The 14,155-nt window shown below is 43.6% G+C and overlaps 1 protein-coding gene across 1 annotated transcript in view; it reads left to right on the top strand.

Moving 5' to 3' along the window:
* The window catches only part of LOC120910202 (gastrula zinc finger protein XlCGF26.1-like), a 1,148,070-nt gene that overhangs the window by 862,301 nt on the left and 271,614 nt on the right, over nt 1–14,155 (top strand). The window lies entirely within an intron of this gene.

Here is a 14,155-nt window from a genome sequence, read left to right as displayed (position 1 = left end):
AACATCTCCTCCCCCTATGTTTGAATTGGGGCCCTACCATAGTATGACAACACTGGCTCTTCAAGAGACACTATATTGTCAAAAGTATTGGGACGCCTGACTTTACACACACATGAACTTTAATGGCACCCCAGTCTTAGTCCGTAGGGTTCAATATTGAGTTGGCCCCGCCCTTTGCAGCTGTAACAGCTTCAACTCTTCTGGGAAGGCCGTCCACAAGGTATTCGATGAGAAGGCCCGGCTTGCAGTCTCTGCCCTAATTCATCCCAAATTCATTGTCAGGACTCTTTGCAGGCCAGTCAAGTTCCTCCACCCCAAACTCGCTCATCCACACTACATTGCCAAAAGTTTTGGGCCACCCCACCAAATCATTTTGTGGAGGGGGTATTATGGTGTGGGGTTGTTTTTCAGGAGTTGGGCTTGGCCCCTTAGTTCCAGTGAAGGGAACTCTTAAAGATGTTGTAAAAGTTTATTTTTTTATTTATTTTTTAGATAACAAACATGTCATACTTACCTCCACTGTGCAGCTTATTTTGCACAGAGTGGCCCCAATCCTCATCTTCTGGGGTCCCTCGGTGGCTGTCTCGGCTCCTCCCCACAAGAGCTAACCCCCCTCTGGGAAGTGCTCTCCTAAGGGGGTTAGCTTGCGGGCGCGCTCCCCATGATACAGTCGGCGGTTATGGTATCACTCGGCCCCGACACGCCGCGTCATTGATTTGATTGACAGCAGCGGGAGCCAATGGCTGCACTTCTATCAATCATCCAATGAAGAGCCAAGAACAGCCGAAAAGCCCAGGCCAAGAAGCCAGCACGTTCACAACGCGGGACTTTCGAGGGCTCAGGTAAGTAAACGGGGGGCTGGGGGGCCTGTAAGCATCGGATGCAAAGCTTTACAACCCCTTTTAGGCGTTAGCATACCAAGAAATTTTGGACAATTTCATGCTCCCAACTTTGTGGGAACAGTTTGGGGGACGGCCCCCTTCCTGTTCCAGCATGACTGCCCACCAGTGCACAAAGCAAGGTCCATAAAGACATGGAGGAGCGAGTTTGGGGTGGAGGAACTGGACTTGGACGAGAAGGCTTGGCTCGCAGTCTACACTCTAATTCGTCCCAAAGGTGTTCTATCGGGTGAGGTCAGGACTCTGTGCAGGCCAGTCAGACCCGTTATTGCAGGGAGGGGGTCAGAAGAAAGCCGGGATGGAAAAGAATGGCCTTACCTCATTCCATCTACTATTAGTAGACCTTGCGAAATGCTCACTATTCCCACTAAGGGTGACTCGACTCACCAGGCAGATTTAGATGGTGGATAAATAAGGGATTTACAGATGTACTCACTATTGTCTTTTGATGGCATGAAATCCTTCAATTAATTTCGGGAGACAAATAATGACCTCAACCAAGAACATTACCATGATATGCAACTACAACCCTTTGTCTCCTCTTACGGTTTGAAACTGTACTGATCACAAATTTTGAAAATGAATGCCGTAGAGACTAGTGGAGCCGAAATTAATCGCTGCATCGACGCATCACGATTCGGGTGTCCCCGATGAGGCATCGATGCAATGCGACCGGGAAAATCGATTACCGGGATGATGCCCGCAGCTGAAGGCATCATCCCGGTAACGTTTTTAGAGCGGGCGGTCGGCTTTCCGGTGATAACAACCGATGCGGCTAAAAGCCGGTCAGTTGTTATCCCAGAGGAGTGGGAGGGGACCTCCCGCCGCCTTCCGCCGCTCTGACCAGGCCTCCCGTCCCACCGGGAGACCCGGTCCACGAGCCGCTACTTCCGGCGGCTAGAGACAGACTGGAACAAAGCGTCGGCTTCGTTCCAGTCTGTATGTAAACACAGAAGCGACGTCACAACGTCACTTCTGGTTTACTCGGCTGCCAATTGCGCTAGTTTAAAAAAAAATTACAGTATTCAGATTCGCAGTTTTTGCTGATCTGAATACTTTGAAGTGCAAAGGAGGGATTTGGGATCTTTTAGACCCCCTGATCCCTCCATAAAGAGTACCTGTCACCACCTATTACTGTCACAAGGGATGTTTACATTCCTTGTGACAGCAATAAAAGCGATTAAACATTCTTTATCTATTTTAAACACAATGTAAATAAAAGAAATAGAAAAAAACTTTTTTTAAAACGCCCCTGCGAGCTCGCCCAGCAAAGAAAACGCATACTCGAGTCGCTCCGCATATGTAAACGGTGTTCAAATCACACATGTGAGGTATCGCCGCGATCGTCAGAGCAAGAGAAATAATTCTAAAGCCCTGTACACACGGCCCGGATTCTCGTCAGGAAAAAAACGTTGTTTTTCCTGACGAGATTCCTGGCAAGAATCTCTTGCCAGCCGAGTGTACACACACCATTCAAAAGAACCACCGTTTTTTTGAATGGCACGAACGTGGTGACGTCGAGCATGCGCTCATCACATTCGATGCCGTCGCCGCCATCTTGCTTCACCCTACCTATGCCTAGGAAGCTACCGCGCATGCGTCAAAGTCATTTCGAGGGTTTCCATGGAGAGGTAAGAATACACACGCTCGGGTTTCTCGGCAGGAAAACACTGCCGAGAATCTCACGACGAGAAAATAGAGAGCAGGTTCTCTATTTTTCTCGTCTAGATTCTGGCCAGTTTTCTTGACGAGAAAACTTAAAGCCTCTTACACACGCTCGGTTTATTCGGCAAAACCGTGAGTGTGTACGAGGCTTAACACTAGACCTTCTCTGTAACTCTAACCTGGTAACCATAATTTTTTTTCAAAGCGTAGCGTATGGAGATTTTTAGGTACTATAGTTTGTCGCCATTCCACAAGTGTGTGCGCAAAAAGACACTCACCTGTCCCACAATCCAGTGACGTGGCCACCCGAACCCTCCATTCTCTCCCCCGCCTGTCCACGGCGCTAGCGATACTACTTGCAGCTTCACAGCCGGGTGCGCATGTCTCACTGCGCTATCCTGCATAGCCGGGCAATCTTCTGGGACTAGTGATGTGTCCCAGAAGATTGCAGGGAGGAAGGGCCGCCTAGGCAGTCCAAGCGGAAGTGGGAGCTTGTCAGTATTCGTGATGCATTGTAATGCATTGTGGAATCGAATCGCTTACCAGATAATCGTAATCGAATCGAGTCGTGAGACCAGTGAAGATGCGCACCCCTAGTACAGACCCCCATTCTCGAGGTCTTAGGAGCCAGGTAAAACCCTGCCTGATGAAGATTGACAGGAGTTCAAAGTTTACTTAATATTTTAGCCTTGGAGAATTCATACTTTTTGTTGGTAGAGAAGTTTCATCTTACATTGGAGGTCGGTAGAGAAGTGTCATCTTACATTGGAGGTCAGTAGAGAAGTGTCATCTTACATTGGAGGTCAGTAGAGAAGTGTCATCTTACATTGGAGGTCAGTAGAGAAGTGTCATCTTACATTGGAGGTTGGTAGAGAAGTGTCATCTTACATTGATGGTCGGTAGAGAAGTGTCATCTTACATTGGAGGTCAGTAGAGAAGTGTCATCTTACATTGGAGGTCGGTAGAGAAGTTTCATCTTACATTGGAGGTCAGTAGAGAAGTGTCATCTTACATTGGAGGTCGGTAGAGAAGTGTCATCTTACATTGATGGTCGGTAGAGAAGAGTCATCTTACATTGGAGGTCGGTAGAGAAGTGTCATCTTACATTGGTGGTCAGTAGAGAAGAGTCATCTTCCATTGGTGGTCAGTAGAGAAGTGTCATCTTACATTGATGGTCGGTAGAGAAGAGTCATCTTACATTGGAGGTCGGTAGAGAAGTGTCATCTTACATTGGAGGTCGGTAGAGAAGTTTCATCTTACATTGGAGGTCGGTAGAGAAGTTTCATCTTACATTGGAGGTCGGTAGAGAAGTTTCATCTTACATTGGAGGTCAGTAGAGAAGTGTCATCTTACATTGGAGGTCGGTAGAGAAGTGTCATCTTACATTGATGGTCGGTAGAGAAGTTTCATCTTACATTGGAGGTCAGTAGGGAAGTGTCATCTTACATTGGAGGTCAGTAGAGAAGTGTCATCTTACATTGGAGGTTGGTAGAGAAGTGTCATCTTACATTGGAGGTCGGTAGAGAAGTGTCATCTTACATTGTAGGTCGGTAGAGAAGTTTCATCTTACATTGGAGGTCGGTAGAGAAGTTTCATCTTACATTGGAGGTCAGTAGAGAAGTGTCATCTTACATTGGAGGTCGGTAGAGAAGTTTCATCTTACATTGGTGGTCGGTAGAGAAGTTTCATCTTACATTGGAGGTCAGTAGAGAAGTGTCATCTTACATTGGTGGTCGGTAGAGAAGTGTCATCTTACATTGGAGGTCAGTAGAGAAGTGTCATCTTACATTGATGGTCGATAGAGAAGTGTCATCTTACATTGGAGGTCAGTAGAGAAGTGTCATCTTACATTGGAGGTCAGTAGAGAAGTGTCATCTTACATTGGAGGTCAGTAGAGAAGTGTCATCTTACATTGGAGGTCGGTAGAGAAGTGTCATCTTACATTGGAGGTCGGTAGAGAAGTGTCATCTTACATTGGAGGTCGGTAGAGAAGTGTCATCTTACATTGGAGGTCGGTAGAGAAGTGTCATCTTACATTGGAGGTCGGTAGAGAAGTGTCAACTTACATTGGTGGTGGGTAGAGAAGTGTCATCTTACATTGATGGTCGGTAGAGAAGTGTCATCTTACATTGGGGGTCAGTAGAGAAGTGTCATCTTACATTGGGGGTCAGTAGAGAAGTGTCATCTTACATTGGAAGTCAGTAGAGAGGCCTCCCTTACATTGGAGGTCAGTAGAGAAGTGTCCTCTTACTGTACATTGGTGGTCAGTATCATCTTACATTGGTGGTCAATAAAGACGTGGTCAGTAGAGAAATGTCCTCTTACGTTGGTGGTCAGTAGGGAAGCCCCCCTTAGATTGGTGGTCAACAGAGAAGGGTCCATTCATATTGGTGCTCAGTAGAGACGTGTCATCTTACATTAGTGGTCAGTAGAGAAATGTCCTCTTACATTGGTGGACAGTAGAGGAGTGCCATCTTCCATTGGTGGTCAGTAGAGAAGCACCCCTTACATTGGTGGTCAGTAGTGCCATCTTACATGTCAAGTATTAAAGTATGTATTCTCAACTCAAAAAAGTATCTTCTATTTCTCTCGGTCTCCTCCAAATGTTCAAGTTTAATCCTTTTGATGCTGTGATAGGACTTCTTATTAGACGGTGGCTACGTTCGTTCTCCATGGTTTTACCATATGCAGGAACGTAGCCACCCTCTGAGTCTATGGACTATAGGATGTGTAGGGTGCATAGAGCAGTGCACATGGCCACGTAGAACGAGAATTACAGGTTAGTTGTGGCCCACAACTAACCTGTAATTCTCGTTCTACGCAAATGGAAGTGGAGGGGAAAAGGGGAGGTTTGGGAGCTCACGGAGAATAAAACCCAGTATGCAACAATTTCATGTAAATCAGATTACATGGCCATAAGCGGTAGATGTGTATGGATTGTTTTTGGAGAATAAGGATATAGTTTAGCAGCACTGTTATGTTGACTTTACAATTTCCGAGAAACCCCCCCCCCCGCGTGCTTCACAATGTGGCATCAAAAGGGGAATAAAGATCTAAAACGCACACTTTCCCTTTGCGTCTTACCATTCCTCTACATTACATATAAAAGTCACGCTAATGTAATATAACGTATGATATAACGGCTTGCTGATTATATATTGTGGTAAATATAGGGAGGGGGGGGGGGGGTGCAAATTATGGCAAAAATTACAGAATTTTTTTTTTTCTTATTTCTAATTTATTTTCTATCAGAATCGAGGAAACCAAAAATATTTGTATTGGCGCTATATAAATCCTGTATATTAATAATAATAATAATCCATATTGGCTCCCAAATCCGGTCAGGTCTTATTACTAGAGTGATGTCATGTGACTTCCCAGAATCCTCTTCACCCCTACGGAAAGCCCCAACCATAGACGATCTCCGGGGTGATTTGCTTACTGTCCACCAGTTGGCGATCTCAGCTAGGGCTAGGTGGATTATACACACACAGGAAGTGATGTCACATACAGACAGGAAGTGAAGACGTGTAGAAACAGGAAGTTCCGGGTGAGAGGTCAGACTACTAGCAATAAGGAAGCGCTGCATTAGCATACTCTCCACTAGATGGCCCAGCATTAGTTTGATAGGCAGGAAGTGATGTAACACTGACAGGAAGTGATGTTACAGACAGACAGGACTCTCTAAGCGAGCTGAAAGGAAGAGGAGAAGAGACATTCCCAGAATCGACAGACGAGGTAATTAGATATTATTGTTTACGCTCAGTAACACCCCGTCTTGTCCAGCTTCGTCCTCCATTGTCAAATCATTGATAGGCACCAGGAAAGGAAAATTACGGAAAGGTAAGTATTCAATTTTCCATTTTTATATTATATAGCAACATACTACGTTGCTATATAATATAAAAATGGAAAATTGAATACTTACCTTTCCGTAATTTTCCTTTCCTGGTGCCTATCCATGGCAGCATACGCGTGGTCATGCGTATGTTGCCATGAAGGCACCAGAAAAGCTAAGTACCTTATTCCTTCTGTCGCTGCATCTAAGCCTTTGATAAGAAGGTCAACTGCAGAACAGGTTTAACCACTTAAGGACCCCTTCACACTGATATACGTTGGCAGAATGGCACGGCTGGGCACAAGCACGTACATGTACGTCCTCTTTAATTGCCCAGCGGGCGGCGCACTGGCAACAGGGTCCGAAGCTCCATGACCGCGCCCACGGGAACTGCGGACCCGATCGCCGCCGGTGTCCCGCGATCGGTCACCGGAGCTGAAGAACGGGGAGAGGTGTGTAAACGCACCTTCCCCGTTTTTCATTGTGGCAATGTCAGCGATCGTCTGTTCCCTGATATAGGGAAAGACGATCACTGACGTCACACATCCAGCCCCGCCCCCCCCTACAGTTAGAAACACATATGAGGTCACACTTAACCCCTACAGTGCCCCCTAGTGGTTAACTCCTAAACTGCAGTTGTCGTTTTCTGTGCATTTTTATATCACTTTTTGGTCCCAAAAATGTGTCAAAATTGTCCGATGTGTCCGCCATAATGTCGCAGTCACGGAACAAAAATCGCTGATCGCCGCCATTAGTAGAAAAAAAAATATTAATAAAAATGCAATAAAACTATCCCCTATTTTGTAAACGCTACAAGTTTTGCGCAAAACTTAATCGATAAACGCGTATTGTGATTTTTTTTTTTTACCAAAAATATGTAGAAGAATACGTATCCGCCTAAACTGAGCAAAAAAAATGTTTTTTTTATATATTTTTGGGGGATATTATAGCAAAAAGTAAAAAATATTGAATTTTTTTCAAAATTGTCGCTCGATTTTTGTTTATAGCGCAAAAAATAAAAACAGCAGAGGTGATCAAATACCACCAAAAGAAAGCTCTATTTGTGGGAAAAAAAGGACGCCAATTTTGTTTGGGAGCCATGTCGCACGACCGCGCAATTGTCAGTTAAAGCGAAGCAGTGACGAATCGCAAAAAGTGGTAAGGTCCTTAACCTGCATAATGGTCCGGGTCTTAAGCGGTTTATTGCCAATAATAGGTCCAACCCGTGTATGTCTAACTTTAAATAGGTCTAACGGGTGTATGCCTAACTTTTATTGTATCTATGGGGATGGAGGGTGCGGGGGATGGGAGTGATATAATGTGACATGGTTTAGGCACACGCTGTTGTTTCTTCAATGCCGGAGCGGCGCGTGTTACAAACAAAAGGCAGCGCCAAGAACGGATGGTCAGAAGTGAACGCTGCGATTCGAGCACCCATAACCTAAAAAAATATCTAGTAACATACAATAAAAACAAGTATACCCCCCAAAAATAAATAACAACTCCAAAACGCCAAAAACGAAACAAAAGCAAACTTATTTGATAGGATAGTCTTCCAAAAGAAATGAAGAAAGGAGCTTGCCATGACCAGGAACGCTGCCCTGATATCAAGTTTAAAAAGCCCTCCAAGGCACAGAAGCTAAGGGCCAGATTCACATACCTGAGCGTATCTTTAGTTGGGCGTAGTGTATCCTATTTACGCTACGCCGCCGCAACTTAGACAGGCAAGTGCAGTATTCACAAAGCACTTGCTCCGTATGCCAAATTTGGAAGAGGTGGGCGTGTTGCATTCAAATGAGCCCTGACCCCACGTAAATGATGCGCCTAACGAACGGCGCATGCGCGCGCATGCTCAGTATCACGTCGAATTTACGCCCTAAGATACGCCAGGCCCAATGCCTGTGACGTGAACGTAACCTACGCACAGCCCCATTCACGTAGGACTTACGTAAACGAAGTAAAAAGATACACTTGCCGACGTCCATACTTTGCATTGGCTGCGCCTCATATAGCAGGGGTAACTTTACGCCGGACGTAAGCCTAACGTAAACGGCGTAGCGGGCACAAGTACGTTCGTGAATCAGCGTATCTAGCTCATTTACATATTCAAGGCGTAAATCTATGGAAGCGCCCCTATCGGCCAGCGTAAATATGCACCCTAGATACGACGGCGTACTAAGACTTACGTCAGTCGGCTGAAGCCATATTTCAGCGTATCTTGTTCCCAGAATACCGTGCAGAGATACGACGGCGCTACTTTTAAATTACGTGGCGTATCAATAGATACGCCAGCGTAACTCGTGAATCTGGCCACATGGATCCAAAGCGACTCGTGAATAGGGAAGGTAGTAGGTTGCAACCTACGGAAAGATCCAGTGGAAGGTTTACTGAACAAGCCTATCCAAAATGCCCCACCATCTACCGCTAAACCATTTCGCTTTACTGCTACTAAAGGAACCGTAGCTCACTCTTATGCCCCGTTCATACAGTCGGAATTTTCGACGAGAAAAGTCCGATGTGAGCTTTTGGTCGGAAATTCCGACCGTGTGAATTTCCGGCAACAAAAATTTGAGAGCTGGTTCTCAAATTATCCGACAACAAAATCCGTTCTCGTAGATTCCGATCGTGTGGGGACAATTCCAACGCACAAAATTCCACGCACGCTCGGAATCAAGTACGAGACGGAAGCGCTCGGTCTGGTAAAACTAACGTTCGTGATGGAGATAGCACATTCGTCACGCTGTAACGGACTGAAAAGCACGAGGCTGAAAAGCGCAAATCGTCTCTCACCAAACTTCTACTAACACAACTGGTATTGAATTTCCCTTTAATAGTGCGGTTGTACGTGTTGTGCGTCACCACGTTCTTGGCGTTCGGAATGTCTGACAACATTTGTGTGACCGTGTGTATGCGAGACAAGTTTGAGCCGACATCCATCGTGAAAAAAAAAAAAAATCCACGGTTTTGTTGTCTGAATGTCTGATAGTCTGTACGCGGCATTTGGATCCATTCCAAGTCTACTCGTGAATAGAGAAGGTACTGGGTTGCAACCTACGGGAAGATCCACTGGAAGGTTTACTGAACAAGCCTATCCAAAATGTCCCACCATCTACCGCTAAACCATTTAGCTTTATATTCAATGCTACTAAAGGAACCGTAGCTCACTCTTGGAAATCCCCGGAATTGAGCTTCTATGGCCTAGTACACACGAGAGGATCGATCCGCGGAAATGGTCCGGAGGACCGTTTCCGCGGATAAATCCTCTGGCGGATTTTGATCTGATGGTCATGAGATCAAAATCCGCGCGGAATTCCCTCCACGGTGACGTGTTGCGCCGTCGCCGCGATGATGACGCGGCGACGTTGTAATATAAGGACTTCCACGCATGCGTCGAATCATTACGACGCATGCGAGGGATGGATTCGGACGGATTGATCCGGTGAGTCTGTACAGACCATCGGATCAATCCGCTGGACTGGATTCCAGCGGAGATAGATTTCTTAGCATGCTAAGGAATTTTGATCCGCTGGAAATCCATCGGCCCGAAAAATATCCGCGGAAAAATATCCGCTGGGTTGTACACACCACAGGATCCATCCGCTGAAACCGGTCCGCGGATAAATTCCAGCGGATCGATCCTCTCGTGTGTGTGTGTACGGGGCCTTAGAAGTCAAAACCCGACACAACGGGACCACGACTAATACAAAGATTGATGGCTAGTAGATTGGACAAACACAAGAGATCCCTTTTTTAAAACCTGGTTTACTAGCCTACTCCCGATACTAGAGCCATACAATTCTAAAGACGGGTAAATCACCAAAACGCCCTTGGAGATGATCCATTAAAGTCCAGAGGTGATCACCAGAGTGCAAATCTTGTTCATCTGTCACTCCCACTCCAGTGTTCCACCGCCCAAAAAATTACTTTCTTTGCGGATCGATTTGTTAAGTTACTAATTTAATTCATTCAATTTCGTTTTGTTCATTCGTTTCCGACCGGATTCAAATTTTTTTTTTCAATGGATTCGGAGTATTAGAATCGAAAATATCAAGTCGATCCGAATTCATTGTGAAGAATAGCTGGTTCTATTCTATAAGAAATCTGAATGACTATCATATTCTTTCTATTTTTATTTCCATTCTATTCTAGTCCTTGTTTTTTTCTATTTTAGTCTCTTCTTTTATGTTCTCTTCTATTATTTTCTATTCTATTTCGTTATTCTCTATTCAAATTTTTCTATTCATTTCTATTCAATTTTTTTTCTGTTCTTTTATATTTTATTCCTCTATTTTCTATTCTACTTGTTTCTATTCTTTTTTTATTCCTTTATTTTCTATTCTATTCTGCTCTGCTTTACTCTATTATTTTCTATTCTCTTTGAATTTATGAAGATGGCTTTATTTTATTCTATCAAAATCTATTCTATTCCTTTATTTTCTATTCTTTATTTCTATTCTATTTTATTCTATTGTAAGACATTTTGAATGACGATTATATTTCTATTTTTCCATTCTAGTCTTTTTTTCTATTTTATTCTATTCTTTTCTTTTATGTTCTCTATTTCTTTATTTTCTACTCTTTTTTTTATTATTTTGTAAGAAATTTGAATGATTATATTCGTTCTATTCTCTTTTTTTCTATTTTGTATTCTCTATTCTATTCTGCTCTGCTACTCTATTTTCTATTCTCTTCCGTTTTATTCTTTTTGAATTTATGAAGATAGCTATATGTTATTGTTTTATATTAAAATCTATTCTATTCCTTTATTTTCTATTATCTTCTTTTCTATTATTTTCTTTTTTATTTTATTATGTTGTAAGAAATTTGAATGATTATATTCTTTTCTATTTTATTCCTCTACTTTCTATTCTACTTTTTTCTATTCCTTTTTTTATTCCCTTATTTTATATGCTATTCTTCTCTGCTTTACTCTTAGTTTATATTCTTTTCTGTTTTATTCTCTTTGAATTTATGAAGATGGCTATATTTTATTCTATTAAAATGTATTATATTCCTTTATTTTCTATTCTTAGTTCTATTCTATTTTATTCTATTGTAAGAAATTTGAATGATGATTATATTCTAGTCCTTTTTTCTATTGTATTCTATTCTTTTATGTTCTCTATTATTTTCTATTTTATTATTTTGTAAGAAATTTGAATGATGATTATATTCTTTCTATTCTCTTTTTTTCTATTTTATTCTTTTTTGTATTCTCTATTCTATTCTGCTCCGCTACTATTATTTTCTATTCTCTTCTGTTTTATTCTTTTTGAATTTATGAAGATAGCTATATTTTGTTCTATTATATTAAAATCTATTCTATTCCTTTATTTTCTATTGCCTTCTTTTCTATTTTATTCTGTTGTAAGAAATTTGAATGATTATATTCTTTCTTTTCTATTTTATCCCTCTACTTTCTATTCTACTTTTTTCTATTCCCTTTTTATTCCTTTATTTTCTGTGCTTTTCTTGTATTCTCTATTCTATTCTGCTCTGCTTTAATCTATTTATTTTATATTCTCTTCTGTTTTATTACTTTAGAATTTTTGAAGATAGCTATATTTTATTCTATTAAAATCTATTTTATTCCTTTATTTTTTATTCTATTGTAAGAAATTTGAATGTTGATTATATTCTGTCTATTATTTTCTATTCTCTTCTGTTTTATTCTTTTTGAATTTATGAAGATGGCTATAATTTAGTCTATTAAAAACTATTCTATTCCTTTATTTTCTAGTCTTTTATTTTCTATTCCATTTTATTCTATTGTAAGAAATTTGAATGATGATTATATTCTATTTTTTTCCCATTCTATTATTATGTTCTCTTCTATTTTCTATTCTATTTTTTTATTTTCTATTCCTTTATTCTCTATTCATTTTTTCTATTCATTTACATTCTATTTTATTCTATTCTTCTTCTTTTTTTTTTCTGTTCTTTTCAATTTTATTCTACTTTTTTCTATTCTTTTTTTTATTCCTTTATTTTCTATGCTATTCTATTATTCTCTATATTTTAGTCTTTTAAAATCTATGCCATTCTTTAATTTTCCATTCTTTTATTTACTATTCTATTTGATTCTATTCCTTTTTGGAAATTAGAATTTACGAAGACAGCTGTATTCTTTCTATTCACATATATTCTCTTCTTTTCTATTCTATTGTTTTATTCTATTCTGTTATTTTCAAACTTTGGAAGATGGCTATATTCACTGATACACTTAGTCTTTAAAGGAAATCAGTAATATGTTTATATTTCAAATTTGTTTTTGAATTCCTACATTGGTGGTCAGTAGAGAAGTATTCTTTTATACTGGTGGCCAGTAGAGAAGCCCCCCTTACATTGGTGGCCAGTGGAGAAGCCCCCCCCCCCCTTACATTGGTGGCCAGTGGAGAAGCCCCCCCCCCTTACATTGGTGGCCAGTGGAGAAGCCCCCCCTTACATTGGTGGCCAGTGGAGAAGCCCCCCCCCTTACATTGGTGGCCAGTGGAGAAGCCCCCCCCCCTTACATTGGTGGCCAGTGGAGAAGCCCCCCCCTTACATTGGTGGCCAGTGGAGAAGCCCCCCCCTTACATTGGTGGCCAGTAGAGAAGTATTCTTTTATACTGGTGGCCAGTGGAGAAGCCCCCCTTACATTGGTGGCCAGTGGAGAAGCCCCCCCTTACATTGGTGGCCAGTGGAGAAGCCCCCCCTTACATTGGTGGCCAGTGGAGAAGCCCCCCCTTACATTGGTGGCCAGTGGAGAAGCCCCCCCCCCCCCTTACATTGGTGGCCAGTGGAGAACCCCCCCCCCCTTACATTGGTGGCCAGTGGAGAACCCCCCCCCCTTACATTGGTGGCCAGTGGAGAACCCCCCCCCCCTTACATTGGTGGCCAGTGGAGAAGCCCCCCCCCTTACATTGGTGGCCAGTGGAGAAGCCCCCCCTTACATTGGTGGCCAGTGGAGAAGCCCCCCCCTTACATTGGTGGCCAGTGGAGAAGCCCCCCCTTACATTGGTGGCCAGTGGAGAAGCCCCCCCCTTACATTGGTGGCCAGTGGAGAAGCCCCCCCTTACATTGGTGGCCAGTGGAGAAGCCCCCCCCTTACATTGGTGGCCAGTGGAGAAGCCCCCCCCCTTACATTGGTGGTCAACACAGAAGCCCTCTTCCCTTGGTGGTCGGTAGAGGAGCGCCGTCTTCCCTTGGTGGTCGGTAGAGGAGCGCCGTCTTCCCTTGGTGGTCGGTAGAGGAGCGCCCTCTTCCCTTGGTGGTCGGTAGAGGAGCGCCCTCTTCCCTTGGTGGTCGGTAGAGGAGCGCCCTCTTCCCTTGGTGGTCGGTAGAGGAGCGCCCTCTTCCCTTGGTGGTCGGTAGAGGAGCGCCCTCTTCCCTTGGTGGTCGGTAGAGGAGCGCCCTCTTCCCTTGGTGGTCGGTAGAGGAGCGCCCTCTTCCCTTGGTGGTCGGTAGAGGAGCGCCCTCTTCCCTTGGTGGTCGGTAGAGGAGCGCCCTCTTCCCTTGGTGGTCGGTAGAGGAGCGCCCTCTTCCCTTGGTGGTCGGTAGAGGAGCGCCCTCTTCCCTTGGTGGTCGGTCGAGGAGCGCCCTCTTCCCTTGGTGGTCGGCCGAGGAGCGCCCTCTTCCCTTGGTGGTCGGCCGAGGAGCGCCCTCTTCCCTTGGTGGTCGGCCGAGGAGCGCCCTCTTCCCTTGGTGGTCGGCCGAGGAGCGCCCTCTTCCCTTGGTGGTCTGTCGAGGAGCGCCCTCTTCCCTTGGTGGTCGG

Source organism: Rana temporaria, chromosome 8 (assembly GCF_905171775.1).
Source record: "Rana temporaria chromosome 8, aRanTem1.1, whole genome shotgun sequence".
In the NCBI taxonomy this organism is placed as follows: domain Eukaryota; kingdom Metazoa; phylum Chordata; class Amphibia; order Anura; family Ranidae; genus Rana; species Rana temporaria.
The sequence above is the reverse complement of the archived record's forward strand: the minus strand, read 5'-3'. Positions and strand labels throughout refer to the sequence as shown.